We start from the raw sequence: 18,933 nt of genomic DNA, 5'->3' as shown, positions 1-18,933 counted from the left end.
ATTAGCGGTGGACGGGAGACAGACAGGTCAATCCTCCTCCAGATGGGCCCATATTAGAGACAGCCGCTCCATCCATCGGAGCCCAAACTACCCTCCCTCTGCCAGGAGTTCACCCACTCCACTTTAAAACCCTCCATGGGGTCGGAAACACTGTTAAAGTTAACACTGAAGAGAATACTTTTTTCTGGCGAAGAGATACATGTAAGGATAAATAAATATATAACCCTCTAATGCATTATTCCCTCTCGAATCAATCCCGTTTTCTCCCACCATCATCCGCCTGTCTTTGCAGCTACCTTCTCTCCCGAGCCCATAAAAGTTGGAGCACTTTAATAAGAAGATGAAAAGAGGAGAGGAAGTATGTGATGTGATGGAGATGAGAGAGATGATAAAATGGAAATAGATTGGATGTGGATGAGAGCCACAGGTGACGGGTTTCACACTTTTCTCCCAAAATGTTTTTTTGAGGATGTTTTATCTCCCTTTTTGTAAACATCTCCTCTCTGCGTCTCATTCCAGCCATTTTCCCTCTCTCTTCCTCCCTTCATACAGTATATAGGACGTGCATGGTGCGGAGCGGGCGCTTAGATAATTAGCAGTCGTGTATTAATTATGAATGCGAGCGGGTTCTGTGGGAGCCAGTGAGTGGGCCTCTCGCAGAGACTCATCAATTAAACAACAGAGTTTCCCAGCCTTTTGATTAAAGATAAAGAGGAAATAGGTTGATCAATAGAGACCTGTACAGACTGGCAGGAGAGATGAACAACATGCACAGAGGTATAGACAGTAGCTGGAGGAAGGAGCCCGAGTGACGCACACATATTCCCCCTGCTCTGAGCTTCATGTGACAGCTTTAGAAGTGTCTGGATGGGTGGAAACTGGGATGCATGAGATGCGTGCGTCGGCGTGTGAACATTTCTCGTGACACCGGCAGCTCGGTGGGAAAGCCTCGCGACCGGTCTGCAACAATCGTTACTGCCCTCACAGACCGAGGCTTGGATCCACGCCAAGGTGCCAGTGCGGCAGAGAGCCAAACCCTGCTGTCTGTTCTCTCTAATCCTAGACTCTCCTCTCTAGAGACTCTAGTATCAGGATATCTTATATATCTAGCTCTCCTCTCTATCTATATTCTACATCTCTCTTCATCTATCTCTATCTATCTCTCTCTCTCTCTCTCTATCTCTCTCTCTCTCTCTCTCTCTCTCTCTCCGCCCGCACCTCATTCTTCTCTGCCTTCTCCCTTATGATTTCTTTCCTTCCTCCCCCACTTTATTCTCCTCTTTCCCGTCTGTTGCCCCTCATCGTTTCTCACCTCCCGTCTCCCTCTGCCACCGCTCCTCACTGCGGTCAGTTGTTCGAGACACGTCTCCCCCGTCAGCAGGGGAGACGTGTCTCAGTTTTGTTCCCCCTGAAGAGATTCAAAGGTCTTAAACCTCTCTTTTCTCTTCATTTATTTATAAAAGAGTGAAGCTGGAAGAGAAAAGGGTCGGATTTCAGAATCCCTTTATCTGTCTTTTACATTATGACAACAGCAGACATGTAGTGCAGTTAAAGTACGAGAAAAGACGTTCATATTAAAAAGTGATCATATCAAATTAAAGCGGTAGCTGGTACTGTTTGTCGATTGTAAATACATTGAAAGAAAAAAAATAGCGTGAATTACATAGGGGTATATCCTTCTGGCGAAAGACATACCAAGACAACACCAAACAAATCAAGGGATTACACACACACACACACACACACACACACACACACACACACACACACACACACACACACACACACACACACACACACACACACACACACACACACACACACACACACACACACACACACACACACACACACACACACACACACACACACACACACACACACACACACACACACACACACACACACACACCTACTGAACACATGGGCTTCTCATACAGCTTCCCACATGTTCCCCCTCTCAGCAACCTTGAAGTTGGGGCCAAGTGTGCGCTGAAAGGCCTTCTGATGGACTGCCGGCGCTGGTGCTGTTAATTGACGCTTTGTCTGATTACTCTCTTACACCGTGCACAGAAGGCTGCGGGGCTTGTTGCTAGGCTCCTGTCCAATAAAAAAGCTATACAAGTGGGCGGACGGGGCTGTCAAGCTCATCACACACACACACACACACGCACGCACACACACACACACACACACACACACACACACACACACACACACACACACACACACACACACACACACACACACACACACACACACACACACACACACACACACACACACACACACACACACACACACACACACACACACACACACACTCTCAGGTTAAAAACAGTCAGTGTTTCCATCCGGGTGAAGCATGAAAGGAAAATTAGCTGTCACCCAGACTTCCTGTTCAATTACTTGTTTTCAAAATGGACTTTCAAGCGCACATCAACTGGGAATCGTTGTCATGATGTGTTTGCAGTTTTGAATCCAGTAGTGATCCCTAATGGCTGTTGAGTTAGACAAAAACAGAATATCTTTAGATATACGAGAATTACTCTTCAGCTAAACAGTCACGCTGCTGTTTGCATCCATGTCCGTACATAATGTGATCGGTTTATAATTTCATCTTGTTAGACATTTTTATAAAATTGTCATAACAAGTGTACGAATTCTTGAGTAATGGCTGAATGGGGCGGACAAACAGCCCGACAACAACGTCTGAATGACTACATCGATTAGTATTTTCTCTCAGTTTCATTGTAACTGTGATAAACATTTCTGCTGGAAATAAGCAAAACAACTGACGTGTTTTTGAATCTATATTTTTCTATGCTTTGGCTCAGTTCGATTTTGTTCTCAAAGCTGTGTCCCTTTCCAATAGTGTGTGATTTGGCAGGGAAGACGCTTATGCAGTGCATTCAAGTGCATTTGCTGAAATGTGAAAAACTATTTCACATGCATTGCTCTCCAACGACTCAACAGCGTCACTGTGCCTTTGATATTGATCAAATTGGAAATCAGAGCATCCCAGTACGCCCCGGCCCTCTCCTCATCATGTTCCTCCTTTGCCATCTTTGATCACTATAAACAGCATCTGCTTCTTTTTGGACTAACCAGATCCCCTCCCACTTACAGGAAGACCATGCTAATAGAAAATGCAACCCAACATCTGTTCAGTTCTACACTTTCTACCGCTATTGCATATTAACACCACTGGAAGCTATAATTGAGCATATTTGGGTAGCACAAAGGCAAATATGTTGTGCGTTTTTGAGGTTCGGTGTGCCCTCGCTGCCCCCCCCCCGCCCAGAGGATGCAGCTCCGTTCTCTTGGCGTACATAGCAGATTACATAGCATTACCCTCATTACTCAGACCCCCCTTCAAAGAGCTTCACTCATCATGGCTTGCGGATAAATGAGGCAGCCTCCCTGAAATCTGTTTGAGCTCACCATCCACTGCAGCAAAGAGCAGCTTCAGTCAGAGCTTAACTTCCTGGTTTACTTGTGATTGGCTATGGATTTTGGCCCTTGGTGTTTCTCAGTTGTCACTGGCGTAGAAGCCTCTGCTCTCTCAACATCAAGATCAAAGTGTCCGGACTTTTTGGCTTTTTTAGTGCCTCAAAGATAGGCTTTTCTTGTTTTCACGTCCTTGCAGATAAGTTTTAATGTATAATGAGAGCTCTCAACTTTTGTGTGGGAAGTATGCTATCATTAGCAGCTAAAACACAACACGAGTGGAGAGCAGGAAGCGCGGCCTCAGGCTGACATCAGCACCGGCCAGACGATGCTTTGGAACAGAAAAAGAAATACAGCTGAATTTACAAGAGCTGACTGCTTATTCTGTTTTGACTTTGTTTTTGCTGCTTCAAAGAATGAGAATAGGATATTTAAATCAGATTGTGTGATGAATAAAAGATGCAAACTATTATTTGTATCTCTTATGGAATCCCTTGTGTCTAGAAATTCATACAAAGGTTTATAGATCGAGAATTAATGTAATGTTAATTAAGCAGGCAGACACAATAAAACAAAGAATAGGTCATTGTAAAGCCAACTGAATTTAATATCCTATCAAGGTCCTGGAGCTGTAAACTCTATGCTGTGGATAAAGAAGTAGATTCAAAATGTTATCATAAAGGCTAGTATTTAAAATTCCTTTACAAAATCTAATTATTTCAGTGGATAAGCACCAACCAGTGGATCCATGTATGGAGACAAAGTCAAAACAATGTCATCTTTGATTAACTTTGATAATGTAAACTTTCACGGTTGATGGATAGCAAGCCACTATCTTCCAGTATTTAAGACACATTAGAAGTTTGTTTTGTATGCAGTTATGATGAGCCATGAATGGATGGTACAAATGTGTAGTCGTATAAAACGTGTAAACAACATAATTGTTAGCAATTGATATAACAAGCATGTTGATCACAGTTGGTTTATTTACCCTCCTTTGCCGAATGTAATCTGCTCCGTAGAAGAGAAATGAGTATAGACGTTTATTTGACAGGAATCCAGTGGTTTAAATATGTACGCGCGTGTCACTACGTCACTCTTTTGTGTGACTGGGTCTTAATCCTTGAAAATAGGCTGTCAAATCCATATTCATATATTCAAAAAGCTGCACAGACATACATGTTGACTCTCATATTCAGTAAGACTGCTGGAATCAATGTCTTGTTGCCATAGCACCCGTTGGCATTGAGGGAGGCAGCGATGCTTGCCTGTGGAAAGAGGAGAGAGGCATAGTAAGACATAAAGAGGACATACACAGGAAGAGAGAACAGAACAGTTGGATGTTGAGGTTCATGAACTACAGTATAACTGAATGTGTAGTTATTTCAACCTTCATCCCTTTGTCCCAAACTGCGTTCATTCTTTTTATCTCTCTGACAGATTTCCAATTGCATGACTCACTCTGGTAAGCATCGGGCAGCCATTTCAAAGCTCACAGAGGCTTTAACGTATAGCATAAAACGAAGTCCTCTGTGCAATTTAAGAGAAGAGAGTAAGGTAGGAGAAATAAAACTGCCATTATGGCTTCAGACTCATAACGCCGGCGGTCTAATTCAGAAACAAATTGATGAACTGTGTCTGTCCTTTCACAACGGTCTGTAAATTCCACTTAATGTCACTGTAACAGCTAATCATTTGTGTCCCTCTGTGTTTGTGCCTGTGAACGATTTGAACAATAGCTGCTGCTGATAAGGGACTCGTGGGAGGGGGGGGGGGTTGTTATTCAGCCACCACTCGGGATGAGTAAAAATGGAGGCTCAGGTTGTGATGGCTGTCCTTATCTTGTCATGAGCCAAACTGTTTCAGCAAGAGAGCACGGCATTACCACACTGCTGGCGAAGCTGCTTTTCCACTATCTTTCCATTTGTCTCCAGCCGTTCCAATCCAACCTTCTATTTTCGTTCTTATCTCGCGGTGTCATCTCACTCTGACTCTAAAATTCATTTATGCGCTCTTTCTCTCTCTCTCTCTCTCTCTCTCTCTCTTTCTCTCTCTCTCTCTCTCTACTTCCTCTCATCACCATCCTCACCTATAGATAGATATCAGTACCCTCTCTTTTGCTTTCAATAAGAGCTTCAGATTTGACAGCTTTCCTTCAGCTGTATGCAGAGTTTCCACGGCCATGTTGGCAGCAGATGGAGAATAGTTGGCTGTTTTAGACTTTATCTTTTGTAAACAGAGCTACTGCATGTCTTCACTGTTTTATTAGTGTACTTTTGGTATGCTAGAAATGCTGGCTAGATGTCATGTGGTAGTTTTATACTTTTTGCTGTCAAACACTCAGTTTCAATGCAACTTTGGGCTTATTTTTGTTGTTTTGGTCATTGATTCTACAGGTTGTGATTAGTGGTGCACGATAATTATCGGCCCGATAATTATCGGTCCGATTTTAGGAATTATGACGTCATCCCGATAAACCCGATAAAAGTATTAATAGCGCCGATAATATACAATATATTTTTTGGGTTAAAAAAAATAAACAAATACTGCGGTGTGGGTGGATTGGGATGAGGGGCGCTTGTTTTTCACTCTGCGCCTCCCGTTTTGCCAGTACTGTGGTATTAGTGGTTTAGGAAGAGGGGAGTTTTTCACAAATCCAGCGCTCCCTAACTCATGCCTGGCTGTGACGTAAATGGTGTGCGGCCGTGAAGCCAGGACAGTAAACAAACATGTCGTCGGTAGTATGGGACTATTTAAAAGTTTCAGAGTTAGATAGTTCGCTTGCTATTTGTATTTACAAATGCAATGCAGAAGTTCCACGAGGAGGGAAAAAGGCAACGAGCTATAATACTTCCAACCTGATTAGTCACCTGAAACATCGCCATCGCTACGATGGTGTGTTAAAAGCGTACGAAGACGCCTGCGCTGCTAAACTAGCGGCGAATCCAAAGCCAGCTGCGAAGGCACCGGGGCTTTTACCTATCGACGAGGCTTTTGAAAAAGGCAATACTCAAAAAAATACTCAATTATATTTATTATTATTTGGGAAAATTATATAACCGATAATAATATAATATTATTATCGGTTATCGGTATCGGTCTTGAGAAGCAGGAAGGTATCGGTTTCAAAAAACCAATATCGTGCATCCCTAGTTGTGATTCATCATATTCACCATGATACTGTAATTGATATGATCTAGGAAATCGACAAAGCTCAAATATCTGTTGAGAAAAGGACTATTAAAAAAGAAAGGGAACCAATTAAATAAAAAGAATCCCTTGAGGTCAAATTGAAAACCAGCAGTAGTTTGAGCTATCCCGTCACATTTAAATGACCTGGATCACAAACATTATTCTTAGGCTTTTTCTGCAGCAAACTGCCTCAACTTTAAGTAGGCTTTTTCCATCAATGGTGTCAAATCCAACACCGCTTTTTCACATTGTTTTTCAAATGGCTTGGATTAATGATTAGCCGTTGAGTGTTGCTTGGTAGTGTCTCCATTTTAGCAAATCAAAAAAAAGAAATAACCTTGTTTACTAAAGGGCTGTATTACGGATGAAATATGGAAAGGGAAATGGTTATTATGCAGGTTTATATAAATTGTCAGACCTATTTAGAACAGAAATTGAAGGTGAATGGTAACATTCTGAATGTGTATAGATCTATGTTCCTTGGGTCATTTGTTCCCTATCTTAGTATCCTTCTTAATATGGCTTATTACAAATACTTTCTAAAGGGTTTTTAGTTCTTAGCAATATTTGTTTATCTAGATCATGTTTAAATCCCCCACCTGTGGCTGCGAGGGAGTGCGGTCGTCTTTCAAACAGAAGGTTGTGGGTTCAGCCCATGTAGTCAACATGTCGATGTATCCTTGGGCAAGATACTTAACCCTGAGTTGCTCCCGATGGCCAACGGTGTGTGAATGTGTGTGAATGTTAGGTCCTAGAGTAAGATACACTGCTCTGTATGAATGGGTGTGAATGGGTGAATGACATGTACTATGTAAAGCGCTTTGAGGGGTCTTGACTGGATAAAGCGCTATATAAGTACAGACCATTTACCTACAGCTTATAGCATGCTGATACTCTTTGCCACGTACATACAGATGTGTTTTATCTGCATTTGAGAGGTCCATTTTTCTTAACTTCTTAGCATATCTTTCTTTGAGATTGAAAGATGGCTTCTACCAATCAATGTTCACTTTCTGTTTAGATTAGTTTCTGATTGGCCGCCCACTCGTTGTCCAGTGGGATATAATTGTTGCTAATTGTTCAATTTTTGGAATGCACATTGCCTATTGTATTTGTTATTTTGTTTATCATATTCATGCAATGAGCTATATTCAGACAATGTATTGGATTAATGTCAAGAATTAGGAGTCAAATCCACAGCTCCAGAGACAAGGTAGATCTTTATCAAACTGATCTGCCAGTGCCACAATTAAATAATAACAGCCTTTGTGCTCTGCGGCTGCACTTCTCTGTTGATAAGAAAACCAGGCCTGACATTGGCAAGGCAAAATTCAATAGAGCTGTTTCTCACGTGTTCACAAAGGGCATTTGAGAGAGAGAGACAGAACGCTGGGGCCCAACGCAGTGGCCTTGGGCTTCTGTGCAGCAGTGCAACTCAGGAGATCTGTCAATAAACAGGCAGGTTGTTGTTGAAGGATCAATGGCGGCCCGGAGCTTCACTTCTAATTGCCATGTGCACTGACAATACAGCACATGCTCTCCACATTCATGCTTGCCAAAATCTTTACACCTATTTACGTTATCTGACTATCTCTTATTTTAAAGCAGTGTTTCAAATTCCACCAGAAATGATCAAGAGCTACTGCTGTGCTGTTTTCTTCGAGATTTGACTTGGGAAAATCCATCGTAACTGAACAGCTGACACTTTGTAATTAGTTTGTCTGTGGTTTTCTTTCCGTATGGCCGCAGATGACTGGTCGCAGGTGCAACAGTGTGGCAAGACGTCAACATATTGGCACCGGAGTGAAATATATCAGATTAATAATCCACCAACAAAAACACAAATGTTAAATGTCACCTCGTAGCGTATGCAGACCAGCCGAGCATCAGCTGCCGCTACCTGCTGTTCACTGACTTGCTGAGAGTGACGTTATGGAATTATTTTCACTTATATATTTATATGACATATCAGGCATTTGCGCGATCATATAGTGTGTTGTCATGAACAACAGATTTGACGCCTTGGCTCCATTCATTCCTTTCCCACAGGGGGTTTGTGTGTCTCCCAGTAGGAGATGTATGTGTGGGAAGGAAAGCTGCTTGAATGGAGACATTATAACCAAATTCAACTGTTTCCCCCAGTAAAACACACTGAGAAGACTGTCTTTAACTGAATGTGTGTCAAACACTTAGGGCTTGAGTTTCTTTACTCGTCGAACATACAGTCAGACATTGTGAAGAGAGGCCCTGACAGTAGCCACGATAGTCTAGAAAGAAGTACAGCCCGGGGCCTTGTTATGCTGTCGAGGGGTTTGTTACTGTACTACAGCTTGGTGTGTCCACCTCCATGTACTGAATGTATCATGTTTCCTTTCTCTCAGCGCCTTTCTTAGAGTCAGACTGGAAATTGTAGGCCACTTGAGCATAAGTAGACTAAGCTGGTTTTAAGGAAAGCGGATACATGCAAATTCATCACAAAAACAGCTCCTGGAGCTCATTGAACATCACAGATTTAGGATATAAAACTCTTTAAGAGTATCCAAAGGAAGACTTTGTTTTATGCAAAATTGGATCACATTCCCTGAAGCATTCTTGCCTTATCTTTCGGGGCAAACTTCAGAGTTTTTGTAAAAAAGTGTCCAACTGGAGGATAGTGTTGGAGGAAAAAACTCAGTTGAAACCAAGCCGGCGTTTTTCCCTAACGCCTCGTTGTTTTTCTTCTTCCCCCTTGTTTTTTAAATGGCAGCCTCTGTCAACAGCCACAGCAGGGGGTTAGTCTGCTGTCTGTTTGGCTCTGCGACGATATGCCCTGTTGCTTAAAAGCCCGGAGAAAGACCAATCAATGAACAAGCCACTTACCCTGTTAGTCAGAGAACAAAATAATGTCAAGCTACCAATCTGCCGCAGTAGAAGGAGCACAAAAGACTTGTGTACTAGACCAGTGCTTCAATGGGGAGATGAGAGAGAGGGCTGATGGAGCTGTGTGTTGGATTCTTGTTTTTGTTATGTGGGGATTTAAGAGACCCGTATGAGTTGCTCCATTCCTCTTCACTGACTTCATGACAGGCAACACACAGATAGAAAAGCTCCACGTACAGCCTTTCACCCTCGCATATCCTCGAGGATGTTGTACTCCAGCCATCAAAATCAATACTACCAGTGTCCTGCATACCTTACCTGAGCCGCTCCTCTGTACTGTGAATCAGAATCAGAATACCTTTATTAGTCCCACGGAGGGGACATTTGCGTAGTTACAGCAGGAAAAAGAGCCACAGACAGCTTAATGTTACATAATCTTAAGTGACATGCATTTAAAAAAAAAAAAAGTACTAAGTTATGATATAATACAAAATATATAATAAAAAATAAAAAGTTACATAATAAAAAAAAAATACACATCCTGTAACAGTTCTTAGGATTTAGCAGCCAGGTATATATTACACAGTTATTAACGGCATTTATATATTGCACATATTGCACATAGTTTGTTGGTATTTAGCAGCAAGGGGTGATATAGTGAATGCTTTTCTCCTGTTATTTCCATGTCAGATAACTAAGAGCTCCCCAACATATTTCCCCGTGCTCGTCGTTTTGACTGCTTTTTATTGAATTAACTTAACAACCCGAGTGGGGGCCATTGACTTCCAAGGCGAACTAGCTTATATTGATTTGATCCGCTCCGTGAGATGCCAGGTACTAAATTACATTGTTGAACATCCCTGTGATCGCCGAGCGACGACGAGGAGGCTTCAGCTTGAGCCCGTTTTATGCAAATGGGAATTGATGCTACTGGGTGTCTGAGCAGAGACACTCCCATTGAGATGCTGTCTGTGAAGTGTGTCATGTGAATGCATTTATTTTTAAGTGCGACACGACGGATGGAGGCCAAGCCCGAGAGCCTTATCGAGTAGAATAAAGAAGAGAAGCTGTTAACCATGACACATCTCCTTTGACCGTCTGCCTGAGCTATTCAGGTTAACAAAGCAACATCTCTTTTAATTTGTGTCTCCGCCCTGCGCCGTTGTTTGAGAAAGCTAAAAGGCTTCTTTTGTACTTGCACTTTACACATGTGGACCCATTGATTGGGCACGCTCTTCTTTCTAAATTGAGTACACACTTCATATTCTCCTTCTCCTCTAATTTGCTCCTCTCTGTTCCTCCTTCATTCTGCTCCATAGTCATCTGTCTCACCATTGTTACCGCTGTCAGCACGGAGATGACCACCTTCCTTCACTCCCCCTCATGACTTATAACCGAGAGGAAACGTTCTTTGGAGACGTCTCTGTAACCGATATATCTCTCTCCGCACAACTGTCTCTCCTCTCACCATCCTCCAATCCTCCCTCTCCTCTATCCCCCTGCCCTTCAGATCTGAAAGCTCGTTCTTCAAAACTCGTCCTGTGAAACTCATCCAGCATCCCACCACCACCCACCCTGATCACCATAACAAAATCCACTTAAACACGGCACGAACATATCCCGAAGCCTCGTAGCTGAGAGGGGGAGGGGGGGGGGGGGGGTGGTGACAGGAAGAGGGGATAGAAGAGTGGAATGAAATGTCATGCTGGTGAGATATCTTTACAGAGCCCTTTCTAAATAAACCTTTCAGTCTTCAGTGTCTTAAATCTCATCTGTCTGACCCAGGAAGGAGATCCATTAAAATGTAGAAGCAAAAGAGAAGAGAAAAAAAAAAGACTTGATTTGCTGTGATGGTGTGAGAGCTGGAGCGGGAAGAGAAGGAGAGGAATGCTCGAAAAATACAATAAGGTATGAGGTGTGACAAGAGCAAAGACAGATTGGGGAGAGAAGATGCAGAGAGACGGAGACGCAGGGAGTGAGAGCGAGGAAGATAGAGACGTATATGGCTGAGCTGGCAGCTTCCTTCACTGATTAACATGCCTCTCAGACACGGTGAGAGGGATCAAACTTGCACACAGCCAGGCCTGGGAGTTATGCCTGCAATGCAACGATAGAGTGTGTCTTTGTGTGTGTTTATTTCTGTTTGTTTGTTTGGATCTACTGCTCGGCACAAACGCAGGCTTGTGTCTTTGTTCACAACTGGTAAACGTAGTGTGCATGTATGTGTGTCCACATGAGACGTGACATTCAGAGCAGCAGGGAAAGATAAAGCAAAGACAGAAACCTCTGAGAAACTGGAGAGCGTGATCTCGTATTGGAAATTATTCTTCTGGAATTCATCAGACTAAATTTGACGACGGGAAACATAAGAATGTGAGAGAAGATGAGGGAAAGAGGAAAGAAGGGTAGCCTAGTCAAATAGAAATACAATACAGAATGCTCAAAATGCGCATGAGTTTGCTAGCTTTCATGCACATTTACAGCCTGTGTGCATGAGTGCAATCAGAAGCTGGGGAATTGCAGTTATACTTTTCTATCTTTGCCGGTGCCAGTTCTCCACTGTTGGCCTCCTCGGGGAGCAGACATTATGCCTCCCTATCAGACGAGAGACAATTTTCTAAATACTTTTTATGATGGGGGCGTTCACACTGCAGTGCTTGACGCAAGATGCTTTTCCTGTGAAACTTGCCATTATAAATAAATAATCTTGACACAGCCGAGGGACATATTATCCCTGAATGGTATAGCCTATATAGCGATTCTGCACAGTTAATTATTTCCCCATCAACTTCAATTTGTTGATCCTCAGGCAATAAATCAAGTGTTAGCTTTATATGGCCGAGTCCCATGCAATGTGCAAGAAGGGAAAAAAGGGGAAGAGAAGGTAAATATCTTTAGCACAGAAATGTAATCCCAAACGTATATCGACGTCCGTGAATCCTTTTAACTCTTTGCCCTTTTTCATGACGTGAGTTACGTAGGCTACATAGATCATTTCTGCCCTTTGTATTAAACAAAAGCCTCTATGAATTTGTCAATATGGTTTGTTCAACCACTCTGTGTTGTGTACGTTAAGATGCTTAAACACTTAATTCCTGAGAGTTGTATTAAACTATCTAAACTATTGTAATATCAGTAGACGCTAAATCCAGCAGCCAGTTAGCTTAGCCTAGCATAAAAACTTGCCGAACAGCATTTAATCAGCCTTCAAGCACCAATAATGCTAACAAATTGGCATATATTTTGTATATTGTTTTTTGTAGGAGGAACTACCTGCCAGGCTATTATGTGTGGCTTCCTGTAGTCTCTGCTAATTTCCTGACAACCTTAAGAAAAGACTCCAAGTAACTGCTCCCAGCCAAGAAGCTGTCCTCGTAAAACCACAGTGTGTTGTTTTTACTCTCATGGTTTTTTTTACAGAATAAACAAACGAAAGGTACAATTACTGAGCTTTAGAGCTGTCCACAGACTAAGATACTTTTTTGACTGACCTTTGACACAGAGCCAGGATAGCTGTTCCCAAGTCTTTATGCTAAGCTAAGCTAAGCTAACCATCTCCTGGCTGACGCTTGATAACAAATATCTTGGAAATGAGGTAATACTGATACAATCATTTCTATGTTGGTATAACATTAATTCAAAATTAAATCCGGGGACATTTTGTGTTTTGCGGTCAATATCATTAACATATCCAATTTTCTTTACTGCTAAAGAAAAAGGGGGGACAATTCTGGTTCAATGTAATTCGAACATTTTAACTGCTGTAATAAACTGATGTGTAGGCTACTAACTAATTCAGCATGCAAACCGTTTTTACTAATCTACATCTCTGAATAAACAAAACACACTCGTTTTTAAATCAACACTCATGTTGCTTTAGCTTGAGGACATCAAACAAACAAATGTCACTGAACTAGAGCGCACGTTCTAACGTGCACGAACGGCAAGTTGTATGATTCTTAACTAAACACACAGTTCGTCTCTCACCGGCCGCTTCTCCAGCTTTTTATGGCTGCACCAGTGTTGCTTCTTCGACGTTTATTCTGCTGGTTCGTTGCTGCTGCTGCTGGACGCACGCTCTTTAGTTTGTCCCTTTCCAGCTTGGATTACTATGAAGGTAGATATGGTGCAAAATGTGAGAGCGTGTAAAACCTGATGTGAGCACTTCCAGAAAAAAAATCTGAGTTTGTGTGCTGACATTTACACTTGTATAAAATATCCACGTAACTGTGAACCAAATGTACACTTGTATAAAATGTACACTTGTAAAAAATATCAACGTAACTGTGAACCAAATTTGAAGTCACAGAAGAAAAAAAAAAGTTTTGTAGCTTGTAGAAAAAAAATGAACTTAGAGATGAAATGTTCACTTGCAGAAAAATACATATTTTTTAAATATATTTTCCATTACAACTGCAACTTTATTTATTACAACCTCTCAAATCAGTCATTACAACTTGACGAATCTGCTCTGTGGCAGTATAAATCGACGAATCTGCGGTCTTGACTTTTGCTACACTTCTTGCGATAAATGTGTCGCAAAAGTAATTTTCACCTGTAGATGTGGGGGGAGGGAGGGGGGTTGGAGCGAAGGGGCGGAGCTATCAGAACAACGAGGCTTGGGTCAGTCACAGTCACAGTCAGGTCGAACCGGATGACAGCGGGGCTAACGGTTCGTGTCGCTACCAGTCCGCTGACATGGCGCGTCAATCAACGGTAAGTTTTACCCATTACTTGCCCAGTATTACTTTGAATATTATTATTGTGATTGAGGATTAAATCCGCTTTGAAGACCACCGTTTTATATCGTGCAGTTTAGCGGCGAAATAACGTCAGTCAACCAGCTAACGCTAGCTTTGTTGAGTGTATGCTAGCTAAACAAGTAGTGGTTGTAGTCTATACAGCAGTAATTCATATATTATAGCCTACTGCTTTGGCACTAACGGTTGATAACCGTTTATGAAAATAAAACCAATTGAACTGTACTGAAATAATGACAAGTTTTATAATTGTCTTGGGCTCCTGCTGTCTTTTTAAAGCCTTTGTAAATTATCCATGCTATTTTCTATTTAGCTAACGTCGAAGTAGTGTATGTGAAATCAACCTCACAATAAGATGTGTGTATATTACAATTATTAATGTCATATTTCAAGATGATTACTTAGATATTACAATATGGTTGGTTGAGCTGGAGTTCATTATTGAGCTTACAAGTTAACGTCACAGTCATCTGAAGAACGAACCCAAACTTTGTTGTTTTTATTAATTGTATTACAAATTGATATCAAATAAACAGTAAGCATTGGTAACACAATTTCTAAAGTTACAGTAAAATAAAAAGGACCCTGACTCGGACAATACACAATCCAACATGTTCAACAGAAGAGAATCAGTTATATTGTTTGTACACATGGTACTTTACATATATATATCTGTTTGTTTAAAGTGTCCAGGTGATGCAGACAGGCTGGACCAGAGAGTGAGAGACAGAACTGGACTCCTCACAGCAGTGAACTTCAGCAAAGGTACTAAGACTCTTTTTTCATACTGTACACAGAATCAAGAAAGATATTGGTTTAAATGAATGAAGTATTGACTTTAATACACTGATATACATTCCATTAAACAATACTAAATCCTAGATCACCTACACATCAGTTAAGTTGAGGGTTTTCTCCATGCAAAAAGTCACATTTAGATATTTAGCAATATGACTTTGTCAGCTTTCTAATTTAATGTATTGAAGGCAAAGATATTTAACACATAGTGAGAACTGCTACTATTTATCTCTCAATATTGTCTGTAAAAAACGTGGTAAAAGTTATTCTTTCAGTGAGACAACAGAGCAAGCTTCTACAGTTGCACTACGTTTTGACAACAGTTAAATATTATTTTGATAATAACATATATTTCAATGTTGATGAATTTCATACTGTTCATTCATAATCTGATTACAATTAAAAAAATAATTATATCAACAGCCCCATAACACACAAACACACCTCTTTCATAAATAACACACTTGTTCTGCAATAATGTTTTATGTTTCCTGTAATTTTTGTTAGGAAAGGACATGCCCGAAAGACACGACATCTTCTCCTTCTCTGAGGGTCAAGAAGAACATCCAAGAGGAACATTAAAAGCTGATGTTATGAGATTTTAAGACCAGTACAGGACATTCACTAAGAAACTACTTTTATTGTAAAAACAAAGATCTGCACACCGAATATTTTTGTAGTCTATCAGAACCATCATTTGTTTGTGACGCTGCCTGCACCTCAGAGAAGGGGTGGTTATAGTCAGGCTTATAAAGTGTGGCGAAAAACAGTCAGCTGATCGAATGCACCTATTTCCACATCTACACTCCATCAGCTGATTATTTCTATGTGCCTCACTTTATGAGCTTCACATCACTTGTGCCTTGTACCACAGAGTTTCCAACGTCACAAATAAATGGGGCCAATCTTCAGTCAGATGTGAATGTGTAATCTAACATTTTCAGTAAGAATAATGGAAAAAAGGAGTGCAAATACAATTTATTGAAATGTGAACCAAAAGTTAATCAAATGTTTTAAATAAAAAGCACATATGGACAGAAGGTGTAAACCTATTAAATGTATAAGTAAACACATTTAGTCAAATAACGTGACAGACTTGGCCTGTGCAGTTGGTATCAGCTTTGCCCAGCATGGGCTCCTCCATCAGGCCTGGTCCTCCTCGCAGAGGAAAGACCCTCAGTCCTCTCCAAATCAACAGACAGGACGTCCATCACACGGAGGTTTCTCCCTGAAGTCTCTGCAGCCCCCCTGGACACCACACTGTCTCAATCCGTCCACACTGAATATGAGAGGGGGAAAATGAAAATAATAAATGCTTTAGACAATAAGAAATATAAAGTTGACTGCAGTAGGGCCTGGCTCATTTCGTGGCATCTGCAGGCAGTGGCAAGTCCTTCCGGCATATGCCACTGAGGCCGCTACTCTGTGGTAGCTGTGACAAGTACTTCCGGCATATGCCACAACTTGCCGAGGCATCTGCCGCTGCTCAACGGGAGTTGCCACAAGATGACAGAGAGAACGTTTACGGTAGCTGCCACTCGCCTTCCGTGGCAAATGCTGCTATTTAAACCCGTATTTATCGTGTAAAATGTCGCTGTTTTGGCATGACTTTATCTAATTTATCTGTACACAGGACTGATGATCTGTACACAGGGTTGGGTTGTAACGGAATACATGTAACGGCGTTACGTAATCAGAATACAAAAACCAAGTAGCCTAACTACTCAGCTCGCGTTACATTTGATAAACAACTAATCCGAATACAGTTACTTTCGTAAACCTGAAGTGAATACATTTTGGAATACTTATTGGAATTATTGGTGGAAAAGTTTCCTCACAAAATGTATCCTAATATTCATTACCGGCAGAACTGTGTGCACACATGGATGTATAATAAGAGTGTGCACAGCGCAGCAGCATGTCTGTGAGGCCCCGCCCCGCACGCAGATGAGAGAGAGATCTCTTTTTAAATATATTGAAAGTTAGAAACGGAGATGGTTCGATAAAACGTGCAAGATAACGTTTATAGCATTTCTTTATTGTCGAAATGATGACATTTCATAACCGGATAAAATCAAAGTGAATGGCCTGCTGCTGCTGAAGGCATGGGGCAAATATAAGTCCTTTGCCTAATTTATAAAGTAAACCTTAGTATCTCACTAACAGTGGCAACTGCAATCAGTTACAGCCGCCCTAAGTCTGTAGCCAAGTCTAATAACACCAGTGTACACGTTGCTGTGTCAATACAGATATTTATTTGTCTTTACTAGTCATAGGCTACACCTGGTTTATCGTAGCAAGCAGTGGAAACTCACCTCAAGAAGCGACAATTGCCAAGGGCGTTGCAACCCTCACTTGCCAATATTTCATCATAAATATAGCACGTTTGTTTATTTTAGCAAACCATGCTCCAAGTAAAATTGAATAGAAATGATAATGTATAATCTTTTTGAAAAACAGAGATCGCACATCAGTCCTGTGTACAGATGAGTTTGATAAAGTCATGCCTAAACAGCGAAATTTTACACGATAAATACGGGTTTAAATAGCAGCGTTTGCCACGGAAGGCGAGTGGCAGCTACAGTAAACCTTCTCTTACTCTGGCATCTTGTGGCAACTCCCGTTGAGCAGCGGCAGATGCCTCGGCAAGTTGTGGCATATCCCGGAAGGACTTGCCACAGCTACCACAGAGTAGCGGCCTCTGTGGCATATGCCGGAAGTACTTGCCACTGCCTGCAGATGCCACGAAATGCGCTTGCTGTCTCTCGTTGACTGTTGAGTTGCTCAGTTTTTTTAGATTGTCAATACTATTACTGTATAACTAATATCTCAGGTTAAGAGGCACCTTCAAATAAAGATTGGTCTTTAAATACATGTTGTCTTTTGAATTGTTTGTCTAAAGTCAAGGATCTAGAACTGGTACTTAGTTTTAATGATACAGTTATTATGCTGTTTGGAGGAGGCATCACAGGTAAGAGCACTAACTAGCTGTACACATGTAACACATGTACCTTAGCTTGACTTAAATGTATTAAACGTATAGTTCAGTGATGGCAAAATATAAATAACTAATGTCATGCAAACATATTAATATTTGCTTGATTCCAGAGTTGAATTTAGCACAATTGCATACAAACGTTAAGGGATTTTAAGATTCTGAAGTCTTCGTTCTAAATAGAAAATAGCATGGATAATTTACAAAGACTTTAAAAACACAGCAGGAGCCCAAGACAATTATAAAACTTGTCATTATTTCAGTACAGTTCAATTGGTTTTATTTTCATAAACGGTTATCAACCGTTAGTGCCAAAGCAGTAGGCTATAATATATGAATTACTGCTGTATAGACTACAACCACTACTTGTTTAGCTAGCATAAACTCAACAAATCTATCGTTAGCTGGCTAACTGACGTTATTTTGCCGCTAAACTGCACGATATAAAACGGTGGTCTTCAAAGCGGATTTAATCCTCAATCACAATAATAATATTCAAAGTAATACTGGGCAAGTAATGGGCAACATTTACCGTTGATTGATGCGCCATGTCAGCGGACTGGTAGCGACACGAACCGTTAGCCCCGCAGTCTCCAGTCACCCGAGCCTCGTTGTTCTGATAGCTCCGCCCCTTCGCTCCAACCCCCCCCCCCACATATACAGGTGAAAGTTACTTTAGCGACACATTTAGCGACACATTTATCGCAAGAAGTGTAGCAAAAGTCAAGACCGCAGATTCGTCGATTTATACTGCCACAGAGCAGATTCGTCAAGTTGTAATGACTGATTTGAGAGGTTGTAATAAATAAAGTTGCAGTTGTAATGGAAAATATATTTAAAAAATATGTATTTTTCTGCAAGTGAACATTTCATCTCTAA

At 41.3% G+C, this 18,933-nt stretch overlaps 1 protein-coding gene and 1 long non-coding RNA gene across 2 annotated transcripts in view; both read left to right on the top strand.

Moving 5' to 3' along the window:
- The window catches only part of sema6bb (sema domain, transmembrane domain (TM), and cytoplasmic domain, (semaphorin) 6Bb), a 154,528-nt gene that overhangs the window by 40,198 nt on the left and 95,397 nt on the right, over positions 1-18,933 (top strand). The window lies entirely within an intron of this gene.
- LOC139433739 (uncharacterized) lies at positions 14,131-15,664 on the top strand. Its single transcript, XR_011643126.1, has 3 exons — positions 14,131-14,217; positions 14,948-15,026; positions 15,567-15,664. It is a non-coding gene; the product is annotated as an uncharacterized lncRNA (long non-coding RNA).

This window comes from Pseudochaenichthys georgianus, chromosome 4, assembly GCF_902827115.2.
Source record: "Pseudochaenichthys georgianus chromosome 4, fPseGeo1.2, whole genome shotgun sequence".
NCBI lineage: Eukaryota > Metazoa > Chordata > Actinopteri > Perciformes > Channichthyidae > Pseudochaenichthys > Pseudochaenichthys georgianus.
This window is presented reverse-complemented; position numbering and strand designations above follow the sequence as displayed.